This window comes from Callithrix jacchus, chromosome 11 (assembly GCF_049354715.1).
Source record: "Callithrix jacchus isolate 240 chromosome 11, calJac240_pri, whole genome shotgun sequence".
In the NCBI taxonomy this organism is placed as follows: domain Eukaryota; kingdom Metazoa; phylum Chordata; class Mammalia; order Primates; family Cebidae; genus Callithrix; species Callithrix jacchus.
The window spans coordinates 88,902,501-88,921,835 of NC_133512.1; the positions used below are offsets into that span (position 1 = coordinate 88,902,501).

General features: G+C 36.8%; 1 protein-coding gene and 1 pseudogene across 1 annotated transcript in view; one reads left to right on the forward strand and one right to left on the reverse strand.

Annotated features, from left to right (window-relative positions):
- The window catches only part of ANKRD7 (ankyrin repeat domain 7), a 137,230-nt gene that overhangs the window by 57,694 nt on the left and 60,201 nt on the right, over window positions 1-19,335 (forward strand).
- On the reverse strand, window positions 16,820-17,660 carry LOC100385472 (ribosomal protein uL30-like pseudogene; annotated as a pseudogene).

The window sequence follows — 19,335 nt, forward strand, 5'->3', positions numbered from 1 at the left end:
AAACAACTATCATATGCTATTATGTGACTTAGTACTTTGTAAACTCCAGGTATCATTTCAACAGTAAAAGATGTCTTACATGCTAGGGCTCAAAGCAAACAATTATTTACAATATTCTGTTGTAGATAATCAACTTAAGTTACAGGTCACTTTACTTAAAAAATATGAATAGCAAGCTAATTTTTATCTTCTTACCTGTATGTCCGTATTTCTATAATTTTGTTTTTGCATATATTTAAAACAGCAAATAAAAAAGAAAAAGGCCTTGAGTTAACAACTGTTAGGATAAAAAGGAGGCTGGTGGGAAAAAAATCTGTAGTTTAGAAAAACATCAGGTAGATTTGTGTTTGAATCTACACTTTATCACTTGGGCAGGTTGCATTACCTGACAGAGATTATTTTTCATCTGTAAAATCAGGGTGAAAAAAATCTATTTCCTAACTTGTTTGAGGAAATGAAATAAAATAGAGTGTACAGATTCTAGCAGAATGTCTTATACATAGAAGTTTCTTGAAAAATTGCAGATGATATACTCCCTCTTTGATTGGTGTAGTATCTTTCTTGCTAAACAGTTGAAGTCCCACGTCTTGATCTTATAATGAAATATTCTAACATTATAGTTTAATTCATTGAACCGTCTTGTAATTTATATGATCTCATAGTTTTAAACGTAAATTGATGTCTCTGGCAGATGTGTTTTTTCAAACTACTCATCCTCCACAATGTGACACTCTGCTTCAGGGGAAGTACCCACTAAAGACCTCCCACACCCACCCTACTGAAAAGAGATGCAGAAGATTTGGAACTCAGCAAAGGGCATTAGTGTCCAGCAAACATGTCATGGTCACTCATATATCTGAGGCTTTAGTGTTTGTGGTGAGTTTACTGAGAAAGCCTCCCCTTCTTTTTTTTTTAAGTGCCTCATAAAAATGTAGAGGCACTTAATCACAGGGTCCTGTAGGGTCATATTTCTTTTTTGTTCTTCAGATTCAACAGTTTTTATCAAACTATCTTCAGGGTTCACTAATTCTTGCCTCTGTCATTAATATTCTGCTCTTAATTCCATCCAATGAATTGTTTATTTCATATGCATGTTATCAATTCTAAAAGATCCATTTGGTTATTGTTTATATTTTCTATTTTTCTCCTGAAATTTTCTACCTCTTTAAAAATTATGATTCTGGTTTCCTTGAGGACACTAAGCATACTTGTAATGTTTGCTTTATAATCTTGTCTGCTAATTACAACTTGGTTTATCACTGAATGCTATCTGCTGATTAGGGCTGAAGTTGTGTAAGGCAAACAAGACACCTGGAACAAAAATTTTAAGGCTATTCTTATTCTCAGGTTCCCACCCAGGCTTGCAGGACCCTGTAAGTAGGTGCCTCTAAATTTTGTGTTCTAGTTTGCCCAACCCTAGTCCAGGCACCTGCTGTAAAGAGTCTCATTTTCTTGTTTCTTCACTTATTGAGAAATTTTGGCATATATTCAGGGTATTTTGAATGTGGTATCACAGAGACTCTAGTTTGATTGTTCTTCTAAAGTCTGTTGATTTTTTTCTAAGCAAGCTATTAACTTGGATGTACTCAAACTGGAAATTTTTTATTTTTTGCATCAGTTTAAAGTTCAAATCTCCAATTAGTTCTCTTTATCTGGCCCGCTCTGAGTTTGTCCTGCTCATGTATGGTTAAGATTCAGCAAGAGATTTCAGTAGTGAAACAGTTACTCAGAGTTTCCGCTCACTCTGTTGCTTTTTCCTTTCTTGGGTTATCACTCACTTTATACCAGCTTTTTTGTTTTTTGTTTTGTTTTTCTCCAAATTCTGTCTTCTGGTTCTTTGGGGCACAAAGAATACGCATTTTTGGCCAGCTGCCAATTGTTGCTTGTCTGTAGTCTAGCAGTTACAGCAATAGAAAGTTCACCCTGTGAACTTCCTTCTCTATGTGTCTCTATGAATGTTCACTGTGCCATACCTTCAAGTAGTCCCCTTTCTGGTGTTTATAGCTATCTGCAGGAAGACTGATCCAGAAACAAACACTACACCAGCCATTCCTGAAAGGGATATTTTCTCCAAATTGATGCAGGAAACAAGGAGGAGATTTGACAAAATTAGTATCTTTTCTTTATCTCATTGCTTTAGAGTTCATAAAACTTCAGTACTTGAGATGTGCTACAACTTGGCAAGAAGAGATAAAGTAGGTACCAAAGGGGTGAGATCAGGTTGGAGAATGTTTTTAATCTTATTGCTTCCTATAGAATAGTCAGGAATTTAAATCATTGTATCCAAGCATGAGTTGCGGTCTGTGTTCAGGATTAGCTGATAGTCTCACAGTAGGACTGATTCAAGGCTGTATGATGGTAAGAAGCATCTTAGGAAAAGATAGTGGCTATAGTTAGCTATATGATGATGTTTCAAACCTGGAATTTACCTGAGTTTTAATAATATCATAGCTAGCAAAAGTTGGAATCTAAGCCTGTGGAGCTGTCAGGAAGGAGGTAAGTATTAGTCAAATGGACTGGGGTTCAGGCAGTCCACCAGAGTTTGTTGTTTGCTTTGTTTTACAGGGGAAATTGGAGTATAGTCAAATATGTTAAGGCAAAATTATCATAAGAAAAATATTACAATGGTATTCAGGAGAAGACTAAGGATGCTGAGATACATACTATATGTTGGATAATTTTTACATAGTAGCTTATTTTAACTTTTTGAATAAAATTGTTTGGGGGTTGTCCCTAAGCACACCAGGCTTGGACCAAGAAAATAAATTTTAAACTTCACCAAAAGAATGGGTGTTTTTACATTTTGCTGCACCTTGTGAAGGAGCATCAGTTTAGTCCCTGGGTAGACCTCAATTTATTGGTTGTCGGTCTTAAACCCGACAGCTGGGTGGAGCTTGAATGGCAGAGTGCACATTTCCTAAGCTCAATTTTCCCTAGTTGTATCACAGATTCACTATGTGTACATTATTCACCTGGATCTGCTTCTTTGTTGCCCTGTAGAGTTGGTTGGTAGCATGAGCAAACATAAAGCTCATGCTGCTTGCTGTGCCATAAGTAATAAACTTTTTAAATCCATTTGGATTTAGTGCTGTTTTGGGGCATGCTGTGGGACTGATGTTGGCAAGCCTGCCATGGGAATGCAGGTAGGCAAGTCTCCTAGCAGGTTCCTGGCTGGGCAGAACTATTCTTCAACCATGGATGAGAGGAGCTGGGCTAAGATTCAGGGCTGTTTTGAGACATGCTATGGGTCTAAGTTTGTATACTTGGTGTATACAATTATTATGTAACTGAAAAAAACAAATCCTTTTGGAGTAGTTGTCTCCTTACTGGCCAAGTTTATGAAAGTATTGCAAGCCAGCCCAGCAGAAGTCCTTGTGCTGCTGCTTAGGAATTGCTTGACTGCTTGACAGACCAAAGGAAAACTGCAAAATCTCACTATTGTGCCCTGTTCTGTCTCCCCTAAGTCTATTGTAATAAGAGTTCTTTGACAAATCATGGGAAATTGAATAGTGTAAACATTCCAAGAGGTGCTCAAATATAAAGAAATTGTTACTTCTCACTTGTCCATATTTAGACAACTAGGTTGATTCATTAGCCCTAAGTTTGGCATACTTATAAATGAATGTTTTTCTTTTCTTGATCATCTCCTACTCCATGAGATGATCAAGGAGTGAGACAAAATTGGTTTCTGTTACTTAAATCCTATTCTTAAAGTAGGTATAGATTTCCCAGATCCAAGCTTCATATATTTAGAGAAGAAAATATATTGTCATCCATTTGACAACTTTTCTAATATCATATGATCTGTTATGTTGTGTTATATTTTATTAGGTGAGGTAGCACATAAGAAATGAAACTGCCATATTGACATATCCCCAAAGAAGACTGTTTAGGAAATTGAAAAAATATTCTCATGCTTCTAGAAATCATGCTCTCTGGTTGAAATAATTCAATTTCTGATGAAGGATTTTAAATGAGTTGTATTTGTCTTTTAAAGGTTGGGAGAAAAAGGGAGCATACTTTTTGATTTTTCTAACAGAGCTTTTAGGGACAGAAAATAGTTTCAAATTAATTCCCTTGCTAAAGTTTTTAATACAGATAAAATATAGTACAAAAGTTACTATGTTGACAGAAATAGCAAAATTAATATTCAAATTAAAACAAAGATTTACTTAAAGTAAATCATAACAAGTAACTCAGTTTCTCTGAATATAAAAGAAGTATGATGGCATGTTTTATTGTATGTTGCCAGTGTTTACTGGAAAAAACTATGGATTTGATATGGTTTGACTGTGTCCCCACCCAAATCTCATCTTGAATTGTAGCTCCCATAATTCCCACGTGTTGTAGGAGAGAATTGGTGGGAGGTTATTGAAAGATGAGGGCGAATCTTTTCTGTGCCATTTTTATGATAATAAATACATCTCATGAGGTGAATTTTATGGTTTTATAAAAGGGTTTTCTCCTGGACATGCTTTCTTGCATGCCACCATGCTCCTTACTCACCTTCCACTGTGATTGTGAGCCCTTCCCATCCATGTAGAACTGTGAGTCAATTAAACCTTTTTCCTTTGTAAATTACCCAGTCTTGGGTATGTCTTTATTAGCAGTGTGAGAACAGACTAATACATCATTAAAATTTAAGAACAAAAAATAGCACATGAAGTAAATATAGACAACTAATAATTGACTATAATGATATATGTATTGGATAAGAAGGAAGACTACATGGAGATTCATTGTGAAATAACATACATTAAAAAATAGAAATAAGGTAAATAATTATTTATAGTGAATAGCTGCCAAAATAACATGAACATAGAGAGTAGCTGTCAAAATCAGATGTTACCAGATTGTGGAGCCTTCTCTATATTATTTGATAAGTAAGTGATGTAACTCTACAAATTGCAGTAAATATAAATTATACTCAATTTCCTTAGGGAAGAGAGCAAGCAGTTATCTTCACATTTGAAGTAAATCTTCAGTTTAAGTGGATTAGGGGTAATTTTGGTTATCTCTGCATGTTTAGTATACTGGGGACCTCACAAGACAGCCAGGTGGCTGAAAATACTAGGATAATAACAAAAAAGTCTGTGTATATACCTCACAGCTATTTCTATTACACATTACCTTAGGATTTTAGTCTATTGATCCTTCTTGTCAATATTTTAAAAAAGTGTTTCTTTTTGAAATCTTTAGCTGCTCTGTTTTTAATTTGAACTCAAGTAAGCATTCAACTCACTGTGTGCCTATTTAGAGATCTCAAAATCTTCAGTAACTTTATTACTTATTCCTCAGGAACAAGACAGTTTATATTAATAATGAGAAAATTTTCCCCTCTACTGCAAATATATTTATTTTATAAATACATGCATGCTCTAACAAAACACCAAAAGCATTGGCAACAAAAGCCAAAATAGACAAATGGGACCTAATGAAACTCCACAGCTTCTGCACGGCAAAAGAAACAGTCACTAGAGTGGATCGGCAACCAACAGATTGGGAAAAAATTTTTGCAGTTTACCCATCTGACAAAGGGCTGATATCCAGAATTTACAAAGAACTCAAACGGATTTACAGGAAAAAAACAAACAAGCCCATTCAAAAGTGGGCAAAGGATATGAACAGACACTTTATGAAAGAAGACATATATGAGGCCAACAATCATATGAAAAAATGCTCATCGTCACTGGTCATCAGAGAGATGCAAATCAAAACCACATTGAGATACCATCTCACGCCAGTTAGAATGGCGATCATTAAAAAATCTGGAGACAACAGATGCTGGAGAGGATGTGGAGAAAAAGGAACACTTTTACACTGTTGGTGGGAGTGTAAATTAGTTCAACCATTGTGGAAGACTGTGTGGCGATTCCTCAAGGCCTTAGAAATAGAAATTCCATTTGACCCAGCAATCCCATTACTGGGTATATATCCAAAAGACTATAAATCGTTCTACTATAAGGACACATGTACACGAATGTTCATTGCAGCACTGTTTACAATAGCAAAGACCTGGAATCAACCCAAATACCCATTGATAATAGACTGGATTGGAAAAATGTGGCACATATACACCATGGAATATTATGCAGCAATCAGAAATGATGAGTTTGTGTCGTTTGTAGGGACATGGATGAATCTGGAGAACGTCATCCTCAGCAAACTGACACAAGAACAGAAAATGAAACATCGCATATTCTCACTCATAGGTGGGTGATGAAAAATGAGAACACATGGACACAGAAAGGGGAGTACTAAACACTGGGGTCTATTGGGGGGAAAAGGGGAGGGCCAGTGGGAGGGGGAGGTGGGGAGGGATAGCCTGGGGAGTAATGCCAAATGTGGGTGAAGGGGAGAAGAAAAGCAAAGCACACTGCCATGTGTGTACCTATGCAACTGTCTTGCATGCTCTGCTCATGTACCCCAAAACCTATAATCCAATAAAAAATTTAAAAAAATAAAATAAAATAAAATTGTCAAACCTTTAGCCAAACTAAGAAAAAAATGACTAACAAATAAAATGAAAAAGAAGTGAAAAAAAGAGATATGAAAGTGTTACAACAGAAATAGAAGTGGCCATAAACTAATATTATGAACAACTAAGCGACCTCAAATTTGATAACCCAGAAGAAATGGCTAAATTTCTATACAAATATAACCCACTAAAATTGAATCAGAAGGCATGGAAAATCTGAACAGATCAATAATAAGTGAGGAGATTAAATCAGTAATCAAAAATTTTCCAACAAAGAAAAGCCCTGGACCTAAAGAGCTCACTACTAAATTCTACCAGTGTTTAAAAAACTAATACCAATCCTTCTCAAACTCTTTCAAAAAACTAGAGTTGAATTGAAGGAATACATCAACACTCATTTTGCAAGGCCAGCATTACCCTGGTACCAAAACCAGATCATGATGCTACAAGAAAAGAAAATTATAGGCCAATATACCTGATGGACCTAAATGCAAAAATATTCAACAAAATATTAAACAAAATGAATAGTTGAGTAGTTGTTGGTCAAGGGGTACAATGCTTTTGTCAAGCAGGGCATTAAGCTTTGTGATGTATTGGAGAGCAGGGTGACTATAATGAATAATCATATATTGTGTATTTCAAAATAACTGAGTAAATTTCAAATATCTTACCACAAAATATGATAAGTGGGGTGATGGATATATTGATAAGCTTGATTTAGTCATGTCACATTGCATAATATATCAAACATATTATTGTACACCCTAAATGAATATAATTATGATCTGCCAAATAACCAATATTAATATAAATAATATACTAAATAGATATTTTACCACTATCTGTTAGTATATTGGCTTTTACTTTTCTAGATAATAATTTTTCTTGGATAAACACATTATGTATGTTTGCAATTCTGAGGATTTGCAAAGTCAATAGCCTTATTCACAAAAGTTATATCTCTGGGTAGAAAATTCACACATTATGAATACCCCTTGTTTTCATGTAATTTATCTAATATTTTCATCACAATAGTTCTAAAATGGGTATTGTTTTCATACCCAAAAGAAAACAAAACCCAGACTCAGAGTAGAGAAGTGAAGGTACTTTTAACAAGCTAGTGTCAGAGACTGGATTCAAGGTCACACATTCTGATTTTAAATAAAATGCTCTTTTCATGATTTCAAAGTATTCCAAAATAAATTGGGGGAAATAAATTGTTGCGGTTGTTGCAAGCTACCCATCTTTAGAGGAACAGTGATTAAATGTTTTAGGGACAAGAGTGCTTCTTCCTTCATTGTCTTTGAGAGAATAAAACTATAAGGGAAAACTTACTTCCACAGCCAAATAAATATTTTATGTGAGAAATTGTTTTCAGTTTGTGCAGTGAGGAACAAGGCCAAACAGGGCCAAATGAGGCTCCTGAGAACAGAATGAAAGAGAATGGAATAAAATATGACAAGGTAAAATGCTAGACCTTCAGATGACCATGGAGTGTCATCATCCAGGAAGGCAAGAGGTTGAGCTATTCTAGCTAATTGTATTATAAAATAAGCATCTTTTCCTAACCATGATGGTCACCCTGATATACTGGACTAGAGTTCCTCATCTTGGGGAATACTTACTATGAGGAAATGACAGATTTGCACTTTTTTTTCTCTATAAATTTGCAACAGAACTGGACAAAGATATCTCAGTGAATTCAGAGGGAATATGGTTTTCTCTCAAGTGAACTTTGTGACATAATCCCACAATATATCTCAGCAATGAATAAAAATCATTGTAGATGCACCTACCTGTCTCGGAGCTTATGAGAAAATAGGACTTTTGGGGCCATTGGGTGGTGTATAAATTACACACATGAAGTTTCTTGAGTTCTCTAGTTCAGGGACCTTCCTCTTACTTTCCAGGCAACAGGCACAGTCTGTGTCAGGCAGGATCCCATTTGAAACCTCTCTGCTCACATAGGTTTATGGCTCTAATGGATCTATTGATTCCCTTCTGGAAAGGAGCTGAAAAGCTGGTGAAAGGTGGTATCACTTTCAATCTTTTAAATGGTTTTTAGGTCAATGCTAATAAATTTTGAATCTATAGTTCACAATTTTTAGTTCAATCACATAATTATTCTTATTTTGTTTATCATGTTAAGCCTTAGCATAAAATGCTACTCTCATCAGTCTAGACCCTTAAGAAAAAATCACCTGACAACTTGAATTATCATTTCTTTTTTAAATATTATAAGAAGAATCTCGTTCTTGGAAAGTATTAAACAAGCCCCAAATCTTTTGTTCAGATATTTTTAAGATGTATGCGGGAAGGTAAAAAACAAGCAACAGAGTTATATGTTTAAACCTATTTCTTGGCTGGGCACGGTAGCTCACGCCTGTAAACCTGTTGCTTTAGGCCAGGAGTTAGAGACCCACATGGCAAGAACTCATCTCTACAAAGTGAAACAAACAAAAAATTTGGTTGAATGTTGTGGCACTCGACTGTGGTCCCAGCTACTCGGGAGGCTGAGGTGGGAAGACCACTTGGGTCCAGAGGGTCAAGGTTGCAATGAGCTGTGTAGTGCCACTGCACTATAGCCTGGGTGATACTGTGAGACCCTGTCTCAAAAAATAAGGAAATGCATAAAAAGTAAACTTATTTCTTACTCTAATTCCATACTACTCTATGGATAATTTTATTTGTTACAAATTATGCTATAGATAGAGATCATGGAAAACATATAGAAACATGGTGAAGTTAAAAATATAGCACAGTAGATTTAGGACTCACTTCTGTTTCTTCTTGACTACATGACCTCGAACAAGTCCTTTAATCTGTGTCTCATCTGTAAATGGTGATGAAACTATTTGCCTCCAACACATTATTGACTGATTCGGTTGTACTTCCCATGTTTTTAAAAACAATATGTTGGGGACCTATTGCACTACTTATGTAACTCCTTGTGTTCATCAGTACCACTGCCAGGTAATATGATGATTTATATTAAGTAGTGAGAGGTATTTTAGTTGAAAATATGCTCAATATGTCAGGGGTTTTTTGTGATCTTCCATAATAAAAGTCGAATATCCATGGTGAAGACTGGAACAGAGCTTCTCAACTTCATCCTGGAAAGAACTCACCAGGGTATTGTGTTCTGTTCTGAAAAACTCAACTCAGTAGGTTCTTTAATCAAATTGAAGAGTGCATATGGATAGACAGTGTGTTTTTAGGCCACTCTCTGGCAACAGCCATGATAGAATTGAAGATATTTTGCTTGGAGAATGAATTAGGGACTTGCTATCTGTAATTATTTGCAAGAAGGTAATGTGTGGCAAGGTTTGGAGTAGTTTTGTGAAGCTCTGGAGGACAGCAGTAGGATGAGTAGGTGGATGACAACACAAAGTAATTTCTAACAATTATACCTGATTTCAAATGGATTGAGGTTATAAATATCTCAACACTATAGGTGTTTAATCTGTGTCTAGACAGACACTTTGGAGATTTGTAATAACGAATTAGCTTAGGCTGGGCATGGTGGCTCATGCTTGTAATTCCAGCAATTTGGGAGGCTGAGGCAGGTGGATCAAGGCCAGCCTGGGCAACACGGCAGAACCCGGTCTCTACCAAAAATACAAAAATTGTCAGGGTGTAGTGGCACATGCCGGTAGTCCCAGTGACTTAGGAGGCTGAGGCGGGAGGATTGATTGAGCCCAGGAGGTCTAGGCTGCACTGAACTGTGATCACACCATCGCACTCCAGCCTGGGTGACAATGAGACCCTGTCTGAAAATAGAAAAGAGAAAAAAGAGAATTGGCTTAAGTTATATCTTAACAATCAAGGTTATTTTTCACATAAATATTTTGTAAATTTATCATTTTCATTACTATTTTTATTAGTACATTAATAAATCATTACAATAAAATATTTTAAAGTTATGTCTAATTTTTAAGTATATTTAGAGAAAACATCAGCTGAAAATCAAATACATTCATATCACTATATTGTTTTAATTCATCATTTTTTCAGGCCCATATTCTTTATTTTATTTATTTATTTATTTATTTGAGATGGAATCTTGCTCTGTCACCAGGCTAGAGTGCAGTGGTACAATCTTGGCTCACTGCAATCTTCGCTTCCTGGGTTCAGGCGATTCTTCTGCCTCAGCCTCCTGAGTAGCTGGGACCACAGGCGTGTGCCACCCTGTCTGGCTAATTTTTTTGTATTTTTAGTAGAGACAGAGTTTCACCATGTTGGCCAGGATGGACCGTATTCTTGAGATACATATGACCTACTGGTAAATGAACTTGAATTTTTTGCTTTATTTTTATGGTTTCTGTGAGTCGTAAGAACATTGTTTCATCTTTGATATTTTCTTATTTTGCAGTTATTTAAAGAATAAGGAATTGGAGGTATCTTAAATATTTTCCAGGCTTATGATTTATGATGTTCCTATTCCTCCTTTTAACATTTTTGACTAGTTGCTGTCTATTACCCCTTCCAAAGGTAGGAACTCCCTAGTTCTTAAGACATCTCTGGCATCTTTAAATAGTTCTAAATCTTTAAATATGACTTTAAATAGTTTTAGAAAATCCTTTCTTCCCAACACTTGTTTCAGTTCTCCCCATTGGCACCACTAGTATGAGGCTAACCCTTTCTTTCCATAGATGGATCTTTGTATATTTAAAGACCGTCACCCTGCTGCCTCACCTGGAATCATGTTTTTTGGGATTTCTCCTGCAAAATGAGTGTCATTGTAACTTTGGAAACTTTCCTCTGAGTCATTCTGCTTTATACATCCACTCTAAAGTATATTGTTTAGAACTGGACATAAACCTAATATAACCATGGTCTGGCTATAGAAAGCAGAACAGGACTGCCTCCTCTCTTGTTCTATTGTCTGTATTTCTATTAATGCAGCCTAAGCTTTTAATAACTTTTTGTAGTAACTGGAACTTGTACCTGACTCCTTCATTCAAGCAGTATTTACTGAATGCCTACTATGTACTGGAGTCTCTCCTATGCAAATGAAATCATCAGCTAAACAAAAGTATGTACATATTAGGGAATTGTATATAATGAAAACCCTTTACTCTTTTCATAAAGTCTGTCATTAAATCATAGTCTCTACCTTGAAATTATGCATTAACATTTATCCAAGTGAAGGATTTTACATTTTTCTAATTAAATTTCATCTTGAAAATATATGGTATATTCTTTTAACATTCAGAGTTTTTATGGAATCATGATCTGATTCTCTAATGCATTTCCAGTGACTTGGCAATGTAAAAAAAAATAGTTTGTAATATTATTCTCAGGAGGAATAAAAATATTGAAGGGGGAGAGACTGAAGACTGAGCTATGTGACATGTGACTAGAAAACTCCAGAATGACACATAGCACAATGTTTAGTACCTTTAACTATATATTTGTCCACTTGATTGTTCCTACATATAACTTATATCTCTGCCTTTTTTGTCTGTGTGATAATGCCAGGAAAGTCTTTGTCAAATGGCTTGCTGAGACTTGTTTGCCAAATTTTGAGATAACTTTATGCAAAGCATGATTGATGCTCTGTGCTTTTTGTGGCTCAGAGTTGGTGATAAAAAGAAAAAAGGAGAGGAAATTGCTTTGTTTCTTATCCTTAGAGCTGAACATAAGAAGACCTGACTATAATGGTTTAGTTCTCCACAGAACAAGGCCAGACATCCCTATTGTTCAAGGTACTAACAGGCTCAGTTTTAATACAGCTACAGCTGCTGTCTAATACTAAATTTGATGAGTGGATTACAGTGAGTGAGCTGAAGTCAAGCAGTGGTCAGTTCTTGGGAGCCAGGGGAATGGTCAGTGGGCACTCTGATTCTCTCTATCGCTCTCTCTAAGCTGAGAGGAGGGATAGTGCGAATAAGAATATAAGTGAGGCCTGTGTTCTCTAGGTTGATATTGGAGTCAGGGGTAGGGTCTTATAGGGGAGCCACAGGAGGCAACTAGTCAAAACTAAGGAGTTATGCCACCTGGAGAGGCACAATATTATAGTGTAGGCCAAATCAGGGAGAAAATGAGAAATTTAAATTGGACGGTTCCCCTTAGTGAGGCTGAGAGGGCTGATGTGACTTGGATTTTTGAATCCAAAGTTTCAACGTATAGGGCTAAGGATTTCAGTTTGATTTAACAATCCTTAAGGACAAGAAAAATGAATAACACCTATCCTATGTCCACTTAGGAAGACTTGAATGTCATCACAATTTTATAATATAATATAAATGCTATATATATTATGTAGAGAACATCTTATACCATTTCTACAAGATTAGGAATCAAGAAGGGAGATGACACTGGGGTCGAAAGGTGATGATTAGATAATGGATTTTTGGTAAATGGAGACAGAAAAGAAATTTGAAGGAAGCAACATGGATCATTTTTGGCTGAGCAGAAAGAATTTATTTAGCACCAGCCATATGCCATGGGCACTATACTGGGCCATGGGAAAACAATAATGAATGAGATTATGTTTTTTTGCTTGGAAAGCTTTTTATCAAGCAAAACGAGAATCTGGAAATGTTATGGCCAGGATGAATGATGCATGGGAAAAATGCGGAGTCAGGTCATGGAGGAACATAGTTTTTTTTTTCTGAAAAGTCTGGGTTTTCAACTATAGATAATAGAGAGCTATAAAGGATTTTAAGTAGGAATGCAATGGGGGCAAAATTTGTATGAAAAAAAAAACTGCTGACAGTGCGGAAGATGAAGTGGAGGAAAAAGAGACTTGAAACATTTAAAAATATGTCCTAAATATGTTTATTCTCAACAACTTGAGATGTACAAGAGATTTGTGGGAAAGAGTAGACATACAAATGTGCTAGTCTTGGATTTATTTGTAAGGTTAGTAAACATGATTCATAAGAAATAAAAACTTGGGCCGGGCGTGGTGGCTCAAGCCTGTAATCCCAGCACTTTGGGAGGCCGAGGCAGGTGGATCACGAGGTCAAGAGATCAAGACCATCTTGGTCAACATGGTGAAACCCCATCTCAACTAAAAATACAAAAAATTAGTTGGGCGTGGTGGCACGTGCCTGTAATCCCGGCTACTCGGGAGGCTGAGGCAGGAGAATTGCCTGAACCCAGGAGGCGAAGGTTGCGGTGAGCCAAGATCACGCCATTGCACTCCAGCCTGGGTAACAAGAGCAAAACTCTGTCTCAAAAAAAAAAAAAGAAAAGAAATAAAAACTTACACTTACTAGCTTAAACAAACAAAAAATTGTTTTCTCACACAGTTTCTGAGCGGCAGGAACCCGGGAGGGGTTTAGTTGGAGTAGTCAGGCTCAGGCTCTTTCATGAGGTTTCAGGCAAAATGTTGGCCAGGTGTTCAGTCAGCTGAATGCTTGTCTGAGGCTGGAGAATCTGGTTGGAGGCCTCAGTTCCTCATTGGCTGAGACAGAATGAATTAGAATGAATTAATTGGCTTGTGCTATGACAACAAGGTACCATAGCTTGAGTGGCTTACAAAACAAAAATGTATTTCCTGACAGTTCTGGAGTCTCAGATTGAGGTGCCAGTCGATTAGATTCCTGGTGAGGCCTCTTCCTGGCTTGTAAACCTGCTTGCTATGTCTTCATGACCTTTCTTGGTTTGTGAGTGTGAGGGAACACAGCAAGCGAGCTCTCTGGTGTCTCTTCTTTTAAGGACACTAATCCTATTGGATCAGAGAACTACCCATATGACTTCATTTAACTTCTTTAAGAGGCCTAATTACAGCCACATTAATGGTCAGGGCTTTAACATATGCATTTGGGGGAGACACAAACATTCAGTCCATAACCAAAAGAGGAGAGAGAGAAAGAGAGACAGAACAGGACCACACTGTTTTAAATAAGCGCAAACAAATGAGCATGGCTTTATCAATTTTTTTTTTTTGAGATGGAGTTTTACTCTTGTTGCCTAGGCTGGAGCGTCATAATGACGCAATTTTGGCTCACAGCAATCTCCACCTCCTGGGTTCAAGTGATTCTCCGGCCTCAGCCTCCCGAGTAGCTGGGATTACAGGTGCCCGCCACCACACCCATATAATTTTTGTATTTTTAGTAGAGACAGGGTATCACTGTGTTGGCCAGGCTGATCTCAAATTCCTGACGTTTTAATCTGCCTGCCTTGGCCTCCTAAAGTGCTGGGATTACAGGTGTGAGCCACCACGCCCGGCCAACATGGCTTTATTCTGATAGCACTTGATTTAAACAAAAATCAGCAGCTAGCTGAATTTTGCCTGTGGAGTGTAGTTTATCAAACTCGTCGACATGTACCACAGTTTTTTGACTTGCTAGTCTAGTGCTCTATCAAAGAATGAAGTAAAGTAAAATCTACACAATTAATTCTAAGTGACCACAGGCTGGGGCTTAATGATTTTGTATTCCTTTTCAAAACATTTACACACCCTGTTTTCAATAATCTATAGGTTATTATTTTGCATGTATAGATTTTGAGCTCAACAGCTCTACAGAATCCATCTTTAAATATGGGCAATTGAAAGAACATTTTACCAGATTTCCTCTTTGGGTATTTTCGTTTTCAAGAATTGTTGTCAACAATACGGCATTTTGATGATAAATTCTTTTAGTATTCTGAATTATGGTACACCTCTCCTTGGGAATTTGAAGTCATTTAAGTCAGCTGGATACTCTCTTATAATCTCCTTGCTCATCCTGGGCCTCAAGCCTTTCTTTTCAGTATTACATTCTTCTCTCTTTCAAGTTACATGCAAAGATGGGGTAGAAAAGTCCCATTTTCTTTTCCTCATGCATTAGTATAATATTACCCCTATCATAAACAGGACTCAGGCCACATGTCTTTCACCATTTACTATCCCTTTCCTCTGCTTTTTATCATAGTCAAACTGGTTTTAAGAGGCATTTTTATACTTGGCCGCACTTTCCCATCTTCTTCTCAAGCCTGGGGAAGGAAATAGAAATACAAATTCGGGAAGCCCAGAGAACAAATAGGATGACCCCAAAGAGATTCATACTATGACACATTATAATTTTCAAAAGTTAAAGACTAACAGACATACATAGAACATCCTATCCAGCAGCAACAGAATACACATTCTTCTCAAGTACAGTCTCCTCCACTATAGCTCATATGTTAGGCCAAAAAACAAGTCTTAACAAATTTAAGAAGATTGAAATCATATCAAGTATCTTTTTCTTTATTTTTAACATACTTCTACTTGGATTTCTTTCACACTTATCAGCTAGAGTAGTATTCCATTAACTAAAACTGCTCCCATTAATACAAATCAAGTACATTTTTGAAGAATATTTATTTAGATGATTGCCTGTTTAAAGTCTTACTATTCTAGATCTAGACCTGTCTTCGATAAACACCTCATTTAAACCATAATTTTGATCTAATTTCTCTAGTTGGTTCCCCTTCTGTCATTGTGGACAGGGGAATGTCAGCATATTATATTCATAAGTACAATAATTTTATGGTATAGGCAATAAAAACATGACTCAGCAATAGTTCCACAGTTGGGACCAAGTCTGATACATTAGACCCATGAATAATTCAATATAAAGGTATTTAAATTAACTATGTTTGTACTGGCCTTTCCAATTTTAATTCTGGTATTAGATGAAAGTTGAGTATTTTTGTGTGTGTGTGACAGCAGGGACAAGTGAAAATTTATTTTTGTGCCTTTCTTCCTATATGTATTTCAAGTCTTTTTCAAAATAAGGCCCCAGGTATCTCCAGATTCAATTATGTCTATAGGCTTGGTTGACTGCTGCAGGAGTCTTAGGGAGTTTTGTACAAATGCCAGAATTACTCATTTACCAACATTAAACACTAGGATAGAGTATGCCACAAAGCAGGACTCCTCCCTCCATGGAATGTGCGAATTTCAGACGAGGCGGCAGCCAATGTAGAAGCCAGAATTTTCAATGCTGAAAGTTTTCCGTGGAACTGGACTGTGATGAGAGGTGCTTGCCATGAACATAAGCTACTGTCTTTTATTTTTCTTTTTTGAGATGGAGTTTCACTCTTGTTGCCTAGGCTGGAGTGCAGTGGCCTGATCTCAGCTCACCGCAACGTCTGCCTTCCTGGGTTCAAGCAATGCTTCTGCCTCAGCCTCCTGAGTAGCTGGGATTACAGGCATGCACCACCACATCTGGCTAATTTTTATATTTTTGGTAAAGATGGGGTTTCTCCATGTTGGTCAGGCTGGTCTTGAACTCCTGACCTCAGGTGATCCACCCGCCTTGGCCTCCCAAAATGCTAGGATTATAGGTGTGAGCCACTGTGCCCAGCCAGCTACTATCTTTTCTTTGAAACTTTCTTTCCAGTTTTTGAAGATAAAAGCAGAAAATAATATTCTCTGAAGATACTTGATAAAAATTCCCGCTAAAACAAAAACATATGCTTCCACTTCATTGATAAAAATTTACTGCAGTTTGGTACCTGGGTCTAGTTCAGTTGGCAGATGAGCTGATTGATGTGTTCACCCTGATCACCAGGTGTGCCCATCTCTTTGAGGAAACCCACTCTACTTTCGGTAGCATGATGGGCCACTGAGAGGTGGAAAGGACACAAGAACCACAAGATCTTCTGGAAATGCTTCCCTGGGAAGGCAGTTTCATGGATGAGGTCTTTCAAGCAAATGACACCAAACTTCCCCAGGTGCTCCTCAATCACCGTGTTGTCTGTCAGAGGGATGGTCTTATTCTTGACCTTGGCTTGTCCACATTTCAAAATGAGTTCCTGGACAGGCTTCAGATTTGGAAATCCCCGTGTCACATTAAGGTTCCACTATACACAGCATTTTTAGGTTCTGGGGCATGACTTTTACAAAAACACCACTAAAAGTTTTCTTTAGGTGAAGTCTTGCAACGGTTCTCTGCACCAGTAAACTCACACCATCAGTCCTTTCGATGGGTACAACAAAGGCCAAGGAATGTTTATCTGGTAATTCCAAGGCATGAGGTTTCACTTCTTGTCCTCTGAGATGCACTTTGTCATGTTCTTCTGACAGGAATCATGTAGGAATTATTCCAGTCACTTAAATTTGAGCCCTTTTCCTTTCCTCTGCCCCTTCTTTGCCAAAAGTGCCTGCTTTGCTTGGGTGGCTTTGAGGGCTTGATAAGCCTTCCTCTTTTCAGGAGATTTTCTGGAATAAAGAGATTTTTCTTTGCTTTTGCTCCTCCATCTTTCTAGAGTTGGAGCTACTAATCTAAAAGTTGAGTATTAAAAAAATTAAGTGTCGTTTTTATATATGGAAATTATATATGACTAAGAATGACATTATTTTATTTGGACATTAAAAATGTATTAACATTTAAAATACTGCTACTTTTGTCTGTTAAAAAAGAGGTAAAAAATGCTAGTTTAGTTTGCAAAGTTCTGAGAAAGAGGTGGTAGAACACTATAAAATGCATTTTTATAAATAGCTACTCTGCCTATTCTGATTAGATAAAGAAGCTACTTATTCTGCTTTGGTGATATTTCAAATCTTTCAAGCACCTCACAATAAAAACTGTGGGAGCCAATTCACCAAATGGCTAATTTGCCAGATGACCTTGTTTCTTTTAAGTTTATTAATTGTGGTTGACCAGTTTTTATTTTGCTTTCATAATGGCTAATGTTAAAACTTCTACACATCAAATTGTACATTGAAATTTTATTTACTAGAATAATATAAATATTTAATAGAAAATATTGTATTTACATATTTTATTGATGTCATTTATTTTAGGCACAAATGCAGAATTCATTTTTAAAGTAGAGAGATATTGCTACTTTTTTCTGCTATTGTGAAAATTATGTTTTCTTATTTATCATTCTTGATTTGAAAATTGAGATGTGATATAAAACGTTTTAATGCATATATTTTCAAAATACAGTGTATAGGCTGGACACAGTGGCTCACACTTCTAATGTTAGCACTTTTGGGAGGCCAAGACAGGAGGATTCCTTAAGCCTAGGAATTTGAGACCACCCTGGGCAACATAATGGAACCCCATCTCTTAAAATACAAAAACATTAGCTGGTCAAGGTATTGTGTGTCTATATTCCAAGCTACTTAGGAAGCTGAGGTGGGAGATCACTTTAGCCCGGGAGGTCGATGCTACAGTGAACTGTAATCAGCCCACTGCACTCCAACCTGGGTTAGAGAGTTAGATTCTGTCTGAAAAAAAGAAAAGATAGTGAATACTTAATTTTAAATTTAAAATTTACTTTTGAAATGTGAGTTCTGGAATGTTAGAGAAAAACAACTGATGATTATAAAATTAGTTAGAGAACTCAGAAAACATGTTATGATTGATGTAACTTCAGCATATAAGGATCTGCTTTGGGGAAGGATTCTTCCACACCACAAGGATTCTTATCAGGGCAATTATATTTATCAGATTTTCGGAAGTGAGAGAATGAAGATGAATATGTCCACTCTAAAAACTCTAATAGAATGTTATAGTAAAGAATCAGCAGGATTTTTGCTTAAAAACCAAATGAGCCATTAAGGATGGGTGTGGTCACTCATGCCTGTAATCTCAGCACTTTGGGAGCCCAAGACTGCAGGGTCACTTAAGCCGAGGAGTTTGAGACCAGCCTGGGCAACATAGTGAGAGCCCCATTTCTACTTTTAAAAAAATGAGAAAATAAATGGGCCATTAAGAAGCAAAATTTCAGCAGACACAATAGAAAACTGATTATAAGGAACTTTCAAATGCCAAAAGCAAACAAATGTTAGTTCTGTTAATAAAGATTTGCATGCCAGGTGGTTGGATCCTGTCACCCTCAAAGAAAATGGATTAAGTGTAATACAATTTCTCTGGGGACTTTGGAGACAGTAGGCTGTTTGTAATGCGGAACTTTGCTCCTCA